This window comes from Cornus florida, unplaced genomic scaffold (assembly GCF_030987335.1).
Source record: "Cornus florida cultivar Cherokee Brave unplaced genomic scaffold, ASM3098733v1 CherokeeBrave_3.0.0_Hap2_Chr11, whole genome shotgun sequence".
In the NCBI taxonomy this organism is placed as follows: domain Eukaryota; kingdom Viridiplantae; phylum Streptophyta; class Magnoliopsida; order Cornales; family Cornaceae; genus Cornus; species Cornus florida.
The window spans coordinates 20265024-20278321 of NW_026775581.1; positions in this window are offsets into that span (position 1 = coordinate 20265024).

Genomic DNA, 13298 nt, shown 5'->3' on the forward strand with positions numbered 1-13298 from the left:
AGCGTGTTTTATATGTCACCCAGGCTGAACTATGTTATAGGCTAGTGAGCATCCTATAGTGTATATATATATATATGGACTATTCTAGATATTGCCGAGCTATCTAGGATGTATCTGCATATCGGGTTTATATACGGATTGTAGTAGGATCGAACTTGCATGTGGACCTAACCCACTCTTATTTTTCAGGTGTTCGTCAGTACTAGGCTTAGGGCTTGATCGTGTGGATGCAGATACAGACACTCACTCTTCCGATTACATAGGATTTCCGTTTTTATTTTAGTTTTGGATTTTGGTTTTGTATTTATTGTTCATTTAGAATTATTAGGGGTCCACTAGATGGATTCCTGAGTTGTACAGATTTGAAGGATTTAAATGATATTAACTTATTATTTAAAGTTTGAGGCTTTTTATTTTAGAATTCTTTCAGGGTATTACTAATTTATTCTTATTTCAATTTGTATTCCTGCTTGTTTACATATTAGTTGTCTGGTATCCCTCGGATCTGTGCTCGGACAAAATCACCCGTGGCTCTAGAATCGAGGGGTATCACATTAATCAACATATTCTTAAGCCCTCCTTCATCAATAACAAAGCGGTGCTACTTGCCATAATGTTGTGGTTGTTTTTCCCCCATACCTTTTAACCCCAGGACAAAGTAGCTCTGTTATAGGGAATTTTTATGTAACTTTGAGGTGGGTTGGTTCATGTCCTTCCCCCTATTTTAGACAATTTTATATATGAATTTCTATGTTTTGAACCAATGTGTTTGTTAAGCTTCTCTTGTCCTGATTATAAAAGAATGCTGAGGAATGAAAAAGCTATATATATATATATAGCCTTTGGACTCTTTGAGGTCCGAAGCTTTTTCATTCCTCAGCATTCTTTTATGCCTTAGAGGAAAATTTTGTTTTATATTACCCTCGGGCTCTTTGGGGTCTGAGGCTCTTTGATTCCTCGACATTCTTCTATGCCTTAGAGGAAATTTGTTTTTGTGTTGTCTTCGGACTCTTTGAGGTCCAAGGCTCCTTCATTCCTCGGCATATGCCTTAGAGGAAATTTTTTTTTATGTCGCCTTCGAACTCTTTGAGGTCCGAGGCTCCTTCACTCCTCGGAATATGCCTTAGAGGAAATTTATTTTTGTGTTGCCTTCGGACTCTTTGAGGTCTGAGGCTCTTTCATTCCTCGGCATTCTTCTATGCCATAAAGGAAATTTGTTTTTGTATTACCTTCAGACTCTTTGAGGTCCGAGGCTCCTTCATTCCACAGCATATGCCTTAGAGAAAAATTGGTTTTGTGTTGCCTTTGGACTCTTTGAGGTCTGAGGCTCTTTCATTCCTCAACATTCTTCTATGCCTTAGAGGAAATTTGTTTTTGTGTTGCCTTCAGATTCTTTAAGGTCCGAGGCTCTTTTATTCCTCGGCATTCTTTTATGCCTTAAAGGAATTTTTTTTTTTTTTTTTTTTGACAAAAAGGAAAGGGCTTGCAAGGAAGAGTTCTCCTGATAAATAGGTTGCCAACTGGATGATCAGGATGCCATCCAGTGACCTCTTATCAGAGGGCACTTCCTGGCATTAGCAAATAGCAAAGTGTGGTTATATTAACCTCCCTTGTATTTTATTTCTTTTCGATGCGGGATATAATGAGAGTTAATAGGACTCTTCTTTTTTTTTTTTTCTTTGCATTAGGCCAAGCCTACTGGCCAGTGTCTCAAGGCCCGCTACTTTTGGGTTTAACTAAAAAGGATTATTATAAAGAGTGCCCATTGGTGGTAGGGCGCTTGGGCCTAGCTTTTGCTGGGCTATATCTAATGCTAATGGGCACTCCTTACAATTTGCTTGTACATTAAAGTTTTTCCTTATATTAATGAAGTATGAGTACTATTTGTATCCTATGTGGGACAAAAGGGAAGTAACATTTTTGTTCATAATTTGTGGTACTAAGACCATTTTTAGGGTACTAGCCCTTCCCCTATTATAAAGGAAAATGCGACTTAATAACTTTAAGAAAATGATCCGATACTTTTACTTCCATTTGTGGCTATTTTTATGGAAAGATGACTATCGTAAAAAGCAATTTTTATCCCAGATCGACTAAAAGGTTATGTGTATATCAAATTATATGTGTTAGGGGAATGCTCTTCCTAACGTAATGGGGGTCGTTCGGTACATGGGATCTTAACGTGTATCCGACGCTCTCTATTTTTGTTGAGTTGAATTTGTGGAACATATTCTTATTTTTGTCACGTTATATTCGTTTACGCACGGATGCAAGCATGTACTAAGCCCTAATAAATGTTTATAGAATAATTTATTTGAAGGGTCATAAGTGGCCTTATTTTATTGAGAAAACAACGTGTATTGACTTATCAACCCATAGTAGTACCTTTTGAGGTGTATTGCGTTCCAGGGTCCTGCGAGTGTTTGTCCGTTGTTTTTGGCTAGCCTATAGGCTCCTTTTCCCACTACTTCGATAACTCTGTAAAGCCTGGTGCAGTTGGCCTGCAACTTCTTCACATATGTTGTTTCTTGCCTCAACACCCAATCTCCCACTATAAAGTTCCTAGGTTTGACTCGTTTGTTGTAGTTATTACGCAGCTATTGCTGGTATGAAGCGAGTCTTATTGCTGCGGCATCCCTTCTTTCATCTAGTAGGTCAAGGCTGTGTTCCAACTACTAGTTGTTGCCCCCAGCCATCAGTAGGTTGGTTCGGAGGGTTGGTACCTTTGATTCTGTTATAATTATGACTTCAGAGCCGTAAATTATTCCAAAAGGGCTTTCTCCGGTCGGCCTCCATAGAGTGGTTCTATAAGCCCACAGTACACTTGAAAGGTTTTTGTACTATTTGGTCTTGTGCTGCTCAAGCTTCTTCTTCAAATAATTGAAGATTGTTCGGTTGGTTATCTCAGCTTGATTGTTTCCCCGTGGATAGTCACAACTAGCCTTTGATTGATTCTGTGCTCTCTGAAAAACTTCCTAGTATGTTTATTGTCCAAATTATTGCCGTTGTCCATGACAATAACCTTCGGCACTCCGAATCAACATATTATGTTATTCCATAAGAAACTTTCCACTTGATTGATTCTGTGCTCTCTGAAAAACTTCCTAGTATGTTTATTGTCCAAATTATTGCCGTTGTCCATGACAATAACCTTCGGCACTCCGAATCAACATATTATGTTATTCCATAAGAAACTTTCCACTTGGTTGTAGGTCACGCTTGAATAAGCCTCGGCTTCTACCCATTTCGTGAAATAGTTGGTGGCTAGTAGTACATACTCATTTTGGTCAAAGGTCTAGGTAATAGACCTACCACATCAAATCCCCACTTAGCAAATGGCCAAGGATTTGCCATTGCATGTAAGTCTTCCGCCGGTTGGTGCTTCATTGGGCCATAACATTGACATTTGTCGCATCTTCTTGTATACTCTTCAGCATCCCTATACAGGTACGGCCAAAAATAGCCTTGAGTCAATATTTTATGAGTGAGGGATTTTTCGCCGGAGTGGTTGCCACAGTGCCCATCGTAAACTTGCTTCAGTATCTCAAGAGCTTATGTCGGTGTTAAACACCACAAGTAAGGTCCCGATAATGATCTTTAGTACAAATGGTTGTTTATGATTGAATACTTAGCAGCTACAGACCTTATTTTCCTTGCCTCTTCTTTTTATTCCGGGAGAGTTCTGTTTCTAATGTAGTTCTCCAATGGATCTATCCAGCATGGTTCCGTCGGAACCTTGGGGATTGTCATTACCTCTAATCGGGGGCTCAAGTTTGGTTCTTTGAGTACATCGATTGGTAGCACTCAAAAGTCTTCAACAAATGATGAGGCTGCTGATGCCAATTTGTCTGTCTCTGCATTTTCTTCTCTTGGCACTTGGTGAAACTTGATTCAGTCAAACCCCCGGGAGGAGGTTTCGACTGCTTCTTTGTAAGCCTTCATTTTTTCCTCTCTTGGCTGGTACTTCCCAATTACCTGGTTTACAATAAGTTGTAAGTCACTGTAAAATTTTAAGCATCTTACCTGGAGTTGTGATGTCAACCGAAGGCTAGTTAACAAGGCTACATACTCGACCTCATTGTTGGTGGCAGGGAAATCCAAGTGGATTGACTATTACAGTTTGGTTCCTTCAGGTGTTTTGATGACGACTCCTGCTTCCGCACCTGTTAGGTTTAAGGAGTCGTGCACATAGAGTTCCCACTCTGGTTCAAGGGATTCTGGCTCTTTAGCCTCATCCTCATATTCGAGGAGGAAATTTTCCACGGCCTACCCCTTGTGTGATACCCTTGGTTCATAGGTTATGTCGAATGAGCTGAGCTCGATCACCCACTTAGTTATTCTACCAGACAAGTCCGGTTTGGACATAATGACCCATATCAGATGACTGGTGAGAACCATAATTTGGTGAGATATGAAGTAATGTCGAAGCTTCCTCTTAGTGAACACCAAAGCTAATATAACTTTTTCTGTTTTGCTATATCTTGTCTCGACCTCCGTCATTGTCTTGCTCGTGTAGAAAACCGGGTATTGTTTCCCTTTTTTCTTCCTCAATCAAGGCTGCACTTGTACCAATGCTGAAAATCGCCAGATATATGGTGAAAGTCTCACCATGCTTCGACACAGATAGAATTCGAGGATTAGACATGTAGTACTTAAGCTTCGCGAGAGCTTCTTGTTGTTGGGCCCCCACATGCTCTTAATTTTTTATCGTATAGCATCAAAGAATGGCTTGCATTTGTTTGATAGGTGAGAGATGAAATGGCTGAGCGCTGCTATCTTTCTAGTTAGAAATTGCACATCCTTCTAAGTCTTTGGCTCTTAGTTTTGTACCAGGGCTTAGGCTTGAGTCGGACTTACCTTAATTCCTCTTTTGTTGACAATATAGCCGAGGAATTGGCCTGATGATACTGCAAAAGAGCACTTAAAACCTCATGTTAAATTTTTTCAAAGTGTTGAACACCTCCTGAAGATGCCTGAGGTGATTTCACTTTTCTCGTTCTTGATTACCATATCGTCAATATAGGCCTCTACGGTCTCTCCGAACATTTCGCCAAATACTTTGTTGATAAGACGCTGATAAGTGGCCCCAGCTTTCTTTAACCCGAAGGGCATTACCTTGTAGAAATAAGTTCCCTTCTTTGTGATAAAGGAGGTTTTCTCTTCGTCGTCCAGATTCATGGGGATCTAGTTGTATCCAGAGTATGCATCAAGAAAAGTAAGTATGTCATAGCCTGTAGTAGCATCTACCATTTGTTCTATCTTTGGAAGTGGAAAGCTGTCTTTAGGGTAAGCTTTATTGAGATTGGTGAAGTTTATTTAAGAGTCACTGGGGATTCTGGACTTCTCTAATGTAGCCCGCTTGAAGTAATTTGCTTATTTCTTCGGCGATTATTTGATTTCTTTCAAGGGTGAATCTTCTTTGGTTTTGTCTTACGGGTTTAAATGTGGGATCCAAGTCGAGGCTGTGGCATGACACTGATGGGTGGATCCCTCGCATGTCCAAATGGCTCCAAGCAAACACGTCTACTTTCTGCAGGAAGACATTAACCAACACCTCCCTCCCTTCTGGCGAGTGCGAGGTTCCAACATAGGTGACCTTTTCTGGGTCTCCTGGGACAACTTCGGTGGTCTCAAGTAGTTCTTCGATAGGCTTCTATTCTTTCTCTTCTATTACCAAATACTTGGGCAGAGAGTTCTGTGATTGCTATTTAATGGTGCTTTCAGGGGCGGCGTCTGGTTTATAGTCCTTTTGAGCTCCTTTTAATGTCATCATATAGCATTCCTTAGCCGCAGCTTGATCCACCCACAAGTTAATGACTTTCTTTCCGTCTGGAGACAAACACATCATGACCTAATGTAGAGTAGATGACACTCTATTCATCCTATGTATCCACCCTCTTCCCATTATGAGATTATAAAAGGGGTAAATTTCGGATAAGATAAAATTTCTTTCAACGTTCTTTACGCAGCAGCAACTGACAGATCTATCACTCCAATAGGATCCACTTATGTCCCATTGAATCCCAACAGCGAACTAGAAGTGGGTTTGACCGACAAAGTAGTGATCTCCAATTGTTAGAAGATCACCTTCGTTATGATATTGGCACTGCTACTGGGGTCCACCAGGACTCTTTTAATCAGGCAATTTGCCACTGAAAGGCTAATGACTAGAGGATCTTCGTGAGGGAGTTGTACCTTGGATAAGTCCTCATCTCTGAATTTAATCTTGATCTTGCCAGATGTGATGGTGTTCACAAAGGATAACTTCCTCAGCTTGTACATGGCTCTCAGCTTGGACTGGTATACCTCTTTTGACTCCTGGTCCTCTTTTAATTTTCCATGGATTGCGTTGATGACCTTCACATGATTCTCATCCACTCTCCTATAATTGGGATTTGCCTCCTTCTGCCTTGGTTGTTCCTTCAGAGTAATGTTATCTGTCAGGTCACCCCTCATAATCATAGACTCCACCTATATTCGGAGGGTCCTACAATCATTAGTGGTGTGCCCGTAGTCTCTATAGAAGGCACAATGCTTTACTTCTGTCCCTCTGCTCCAGAGGCTGTCGGATTGGTGAAGGGGCTGAATTCTTACTTTGTTTTCTTGAAACAATCGAGCTAAAGGTGTTCTAAGTGGGGTTAGTCTTTCCTTAGTCTTTTGTCTCTTCTCCGTTGTCTAGACTGCCGAAGCTGAGACAGGATGACTCCTTGAATTCTTGGAACTCAAGGTTTTCTCCCGCGTCTTATTCTCTACCGAGACGAGGGTAGCGTGTTGAATCCTGTTGGCTATGTTCTCCTCAAGTTGGACATATATTTGCGCCCTGGCATTAAGAGTTTGCATGTCCGAAGGCGAGTATTTAACTAAAAAGGTATTAAATTTGGTGCCTTGGATCATAGCGATTTTGAATGCTTCCATAGCTGTTGTGGGATGGCAGTTTGGTATCTCCGATGCTTCTATGTTATATCTGGTTAAGAAATCCTGTAAATCTTCCCTCCTCTTCTGCCTGATGGTGAACAGGCTAGAAATTGTCTTTTTCTGCTTCTTATTGCCACAATACTGGGCTAGGAACATAATGCATAGGGTTTCATAATCAGGGATTGACTTATATGGTCTATTTTTAAACCACTCCAGTGCTGCTCCTATCAAGCTAGTGGGGAATGCCTTCTATGTGAGTGGATCATTATGGTTATCCATGGTCATCTTCTGGGAGTAATGATCGAGGTGTTGGGATGGATCTACGATGTTGTGTGAAGACCGGTATGGAAAACTTTCTGGATCTTTCCACATAGTAGATCTCATCGGTAAATGGGGTTTTTACCAACGAGGCCTTATATGCCCTATCTCTTCTGGTGCTTGAACCCTCAACATCCTCCTTTCATCAAAGGGATCCGGGATGCCGTTGGACCATACTGTAAGTTTTTGGCTGGATTCGGCCTGCTCGTCGTGTTAGTGCTGGTGGGGGTGATTCCCTAATGTTTTGGCCTCAGTTCTCATCCTCTACTCCCTCTGACCCTCAGTGGCCTGGGCTTCTGTAGCTCGAGGTATGGCGGAGTTACAAGGGACTCCTTGGGCTCCGTTTGGTAAATTAGCATTGGTTGGCGGTGGTTGTGTCGCCATCTGTTCTATGGTTGCCTGAAGAGCATCGTTCCATTGCTAAAGTAGCGTAATCTGAGTCGTGCTGGCCTCGTTCGCCTGCGAGAGCGTCTCGAACTGTTATATGAACTTTTCACGCATCTTCTGCATCAACTCCATATGTTGATTAGGTGCGGCTTCTCCAATCGACATCCTAGAACGGAGTCGCATACAAAATCAGTAATCACTCGTGCGGGTATATTTCTATATGTTTCCCATAGACTGCCAAAGTGTAAGTGCAAAAATTCATCAACTATATAAAGTCGAAGAATAAGAACAACACACTCAAAGAAAATAACAATAATGCAAACAAGAGATTGAGGTTTCAATGTATATCCTTTATTGAAGGTCTATGCCTCTATCTATACAAGTTTTGGTGGAAGAATTAGGGTTGGACTCGCGTTGCTTGCCCCCCACGAATCTTCCATAGGTGATAGTTTCCTTCTACAATTCTTCCATATAAGACTTCTCCTATAATTGCTCCCATAATTGCAATTTGCGTGATTGATAAACCCAAACAGACGGACCTCCTTCATGGCTTTCTTCAGATTGGGCTGAAGACATAAAATTGGGCTATCTTACTGACAAGATTAAACCCTTCCCTACTTTGTTGGGCTTTCATAATCGGGCGGCCCAATGGAAATGCCATAACAAATATACTGGATGATGTGGCCAATTATAATTGGACTGAGAGATTATTTCCCCCCATAATTATGAATCTAAATGCAATCATTAATATGCTTTAAATAAAGAAGTAATTAAATATAACATAGGAATATATATCAATACTTACTTTTAAAATAAATTATTATATACATATCTCAATACTTCTTTTTAAAATAAAATTTGAACTTTTCTTAACAATTATACATTTTTTTTTTCTTAACAATTTATATTATAATATTGTTGTTCTAAAAGTTATATTTTAATATTCAAAACTTATTAAAGATGTGTTTTTAAGTATACAAGAAGCATCCAAAAAATATTAGATACGTGTGAGAAATAAAAATATATATACTTTTAAAATTATGGATACGTTTAGGAAGCATCAAATATGTATCCGCGAGTATCTGAAGCATGTCGGTATCCGCTACAAACATAATACTGGCACGTCACTCATGTAAAAGTATCCATACTTCCTAACTGAGGTGTATCTGAAAAGTATCGGATACTTGTGAAAAATATATATATATATATATACAGTCCCGTTCAGTTGCTTCCTGGTGTGCAAGAAGCAATATACGCGACTTCTATTTCAGTTATTGGATTTCATCCAATGATTGAAATTGAAAACAACTATTTTAATTGTTTCTGGTTTTTTAAGATTCCAAAACCACTCAATTTGAGTGTTTTAAATAAAATAAAATACCTTATATTAAGGAGGTATTAATAATGAAATAAATAAATACTTCCACTAAAATCATGAATTCCTTCTATTCGTACAAAAAAAAAAAAAAAAAAAAAAAATTCTAGCTCTTTTCTTTATAATTCATGTTCTGGTGAAAAAGTTTCTCTTCAAACAGTGCAAGTTTTGTTACTATATACTCGGGTAAATTTCTCGCAGAGGTTACTATCTCACACAACATACTCTTTTCTCGATGCATGACTATGAATAGCTTCACATGGGAGACATTTTTTTTAATTCGTATCATTGTGTAATCAATTTGTTTCTCCAATTGTTAAGGTTTTTTTTCCAAGTTAATATTAACAATGAAAGAAAGAAGACAAAAAAATTTTGGGAGTTATCATCACAACTGATGATATAAAATAATTCTTAGATTTTCTTCAAATATTGCCAAGGGGTAGTAGAAAAAATGAAGAAGAAGAAAAAGAAAGACCATCAAAAGAATTTACTTCTAATACGTAAAACCATTGTAAAAGTATCATTTTAATACAAAAATATAATCCATATGATTAAATAGAATAATATCAAATTTATTATAGCAGAATAAAAAAAATTTGGCAGGACATTCAAAAGAAAGGAACGAGATTATTGTATATTATTCTCTCTAACAATAATAAAAAAATAAACTAATGTAAAAAGTTAGAATAAAAATTGCAATGAAAAAAAAAAAAAAAAATGGATAACTTTCTAAATCAGTAAAAATAAAAAATGGTCTTTGATTGTATTACCTTAAATGTTTATTCTGAGTGTTTTATTTTATTTAATTGTTTTCAATTTCAGTCATTGGATGAAACCCAACGACTAAAATAGAAATCGCGTATATGTTCCTGCACACTAGGGAGCAACTAAACGGGACTATATATATATATATTATGAATACATTTAAGAAATATTAAACATGTATCCACTAGTATCCACGAGTATCAGATACGTGTGAGAAATAGAATATATATTTTAAAATTATTGACACGTTTAAGAAGTATTGAACACATATCCGTGAGTATTCAAAGAGTGTCAGTATTCGATACAGTATCCGATACAGACACAATATGGGTACGTCACTCATGTAGAAGTATATGTGTTTCGTAACTGAGAAATATCCGAGAATTACCAGATTCGTGTGAAAATTAAAAATATAATAAAATAATTTTTCAACTATGATAATACTTTTTTCTTTTTTCTTTTATGCAAATATAAGCAAGTTTCGACTTCTCGATTGGATCTTTGAGACGTAATATTATTGTATGAACATTAAAATAATATATAGAAGTTATCAAATAATAATAATACAAAAGGATATATGAGGATTGGACTTCAATAAATTAGGATTTACTTAATATATACATAATATTATTGAACATAAAATAAAATATAAGGATACAATTGTAATTTATCATTATAAACGGGTGGGGTGATCTTTTCTCATTCTCGTCCCATAATCATGCATATTTTCAATCTTAACCTCTATATTTGTCTCAAAATTATTTAATCACTCCTATAACCGTTCTAAAAGAGCTTATGTCCCTTATCCTTACCTCCTACCAAATGAATTGTAATAATCTCGTCACCATCATTGATAGAGGACCACAATAATCACGTGTGAGTATAGTTTGGTTAGAGCCATTAGTAGTCAAAAAGGTTAGAACCATTAGAATCAATGGACAAATCTACCATGAAATAGGTGATTTTTTGTTTCATACAGGAAACTTCCTTTTACTAAGAGAAAATAAAATGTAAACAAGAATGTTTGGGAATGTACTTTTTGAAAAAATAAAAATAAAATAAAATAAAAAATTAATATCTTTACCTGCTTAACAGATCAGCCTTAAAAAAAACGTACTACTATAGTATTTTGAGAGCCTAAGTTAACCTCGGTGATAAATAAAAGCGCATACTCAATGTGCATCAATCCCACCGACTATAGTCTATAGTAATGTATTTGCCTTTTCTTTTTCTTTTCATACATATCTGTTCTTTTTAAACAAATAGTTTGCTACCACATAGACTACATGTTCGTATTAAAAAGGATCTTAATAATAACCAACTTCAATTAAACACTTAAACCAAAAAAAAATAAAAAATTTAAACACTTAAACGATTTATTAAATAGGTCACATGGGTTATATTTCTATCATTGATACAAAAATAATCTCTCGTCCTAAAATAAATATTCACTTTTTCTATTTTAGCCTATCACAAAATAAATGTCTTATTTGAAAAGTCAAAATAATATTTTTTTTATAACATTACCAATTTAACGTTCTTGTATTGAAAAAAATAAATCACTACTATGTGGATCCACCACAGATAGATTTGGTAATTAATTCACTACCAATACAATAAAAAATACTAAAATTCATTATTTAAAAAAGTTAAACTTGTGAAAAGGAGCATTTAATTTGGGACAAAAGTTTCGATAAAAGAAATATTCTATTAGAAATTATTACTTAGTCCAAAAATATGTAATTCGATCAATCAAAAACTGGCACACAAATAAAAATATAATTTTAAAATAAAATTAATATATTTATTCACATATTAATTTCTTGATCCGTGCCATACATTTATGTTTAGAAAAATGAAACTTATATCGATTTATTATATTGAATTGTCAAACCTATATCTTTTAATTGATTATTTAGGCAACAAATAAAAAAATGAGAATCTTTTACTTATTTATATTATGCATAAATAATCAAACAAAATTAATTCACCACAATAAATCGGTACAATTATCACTATTCTTATTTTAAAATAGTCCCTCGTCTCAATATAAATGTCATGTTTTTCTTTTTTGTTTGTCCTAAAATAATTGTTTTTTTTTTTTTTCAAACAATATATTTTATATCTTTTTATATATATTTTTAATTATTTAAAATTTAAAAAAATAATTTAACAATTTTTGAAGGAATATATTTTACATGCCCACTTAAAAATTACTACCGCTCAAAAGCGATGTTTGAATTGGATTGGACAACACCACATGCATACCTTCTCGTACTAGGACGTGGAGCCTCTTGATTGATGATACCTGACTTTATTTCACGTGTGTGGATATACGGCGACGAGGTTGACACGTCTTGCTTTTTTGTCCACATCATAGGTATGGGATGGTCTACCAGCCACTCATGTGTGGTACAAAAAACAAAAGCTCCAATGTGGGTCCCAAATTGTATGATTGGGATAACTAGTTTGAATTTCAAATTGGCCATTATCAATCAACTGTTCAAAATACACATCGCATAAACAATATACTCCCAGTGTATAATGAATTAGGCAGATGTCCCAAAGTTGTGCACTGACGTTTGCTGGCTTTTATTTGAAAATAAGTCCCACCCGAGTGTTTCTATATATTTTTTTCTTTCCATATACGATTAAAATCAGTCTTAACCCATGACCTAATATTTTGTTTCGATCTTTTCAATCCTTCCCACCGGGCAAACATATCATTAATGTTATTCCTTAACACCCCCACATGCTTATGATGAGTATTGCCAATGGTGCTAATGTTTGCGGGCCATCACAAGTCCACACCTCATGTCAGTCATGTGCTATGTTACGTTCCATCACTGTTATCCGTTTTGTTTTTTTGTTCTTGGGATCAAACTTGGTGAATTTTTATTGAGTATTTAAAGATAAAATATAGTATATACTATTTATATTTTGAGATTTTCATCCTTTAGTACATAATTTGAGCTCTATTAATAAAGGGGGACATGGACACCTCTAAGCTGGAGTTTTAAAAATTATCCATAATGATTTAAGTCCAGTAGAGGAAGTCCCTAATGTTAAATTTTTTAGTTAGAATTATTTTATTTATTTAAATTCATGAAATTTTGTTGAAAGAAAAGTGTAGATTTAGAAATATAAATATTAGAGTAATAAAATAATTCTAAATTTATTCTTTTCTTTCAACATATTTGTAAATATGAAAAGTCATGTCAATTTCTTCATATGTGTTGTCGGTATATAATAGAAAAAGAAAAAAATAGTAATGTATATTAGTAAAAAAGAAAATCTAAGGGGGGTTGGGCAATTGCCCCCAGCATGGATTCAGGTCCGTCCCTTTGAAAGGAGATGAATGAAACTTTTCGTATTTGGTTAGAGGTAGGAAGTAAGGAGGAAGGAAGTATTCATCCTTTCTTCTTGTTTTTCTATTCGCCCAATTTTAGGGATGAAATGAGTGACAAAATGAATAATTATCTATACATACAATTTTCAATTTTAACCTTTTTAAAAAAATTCAAATGAATATCTATCT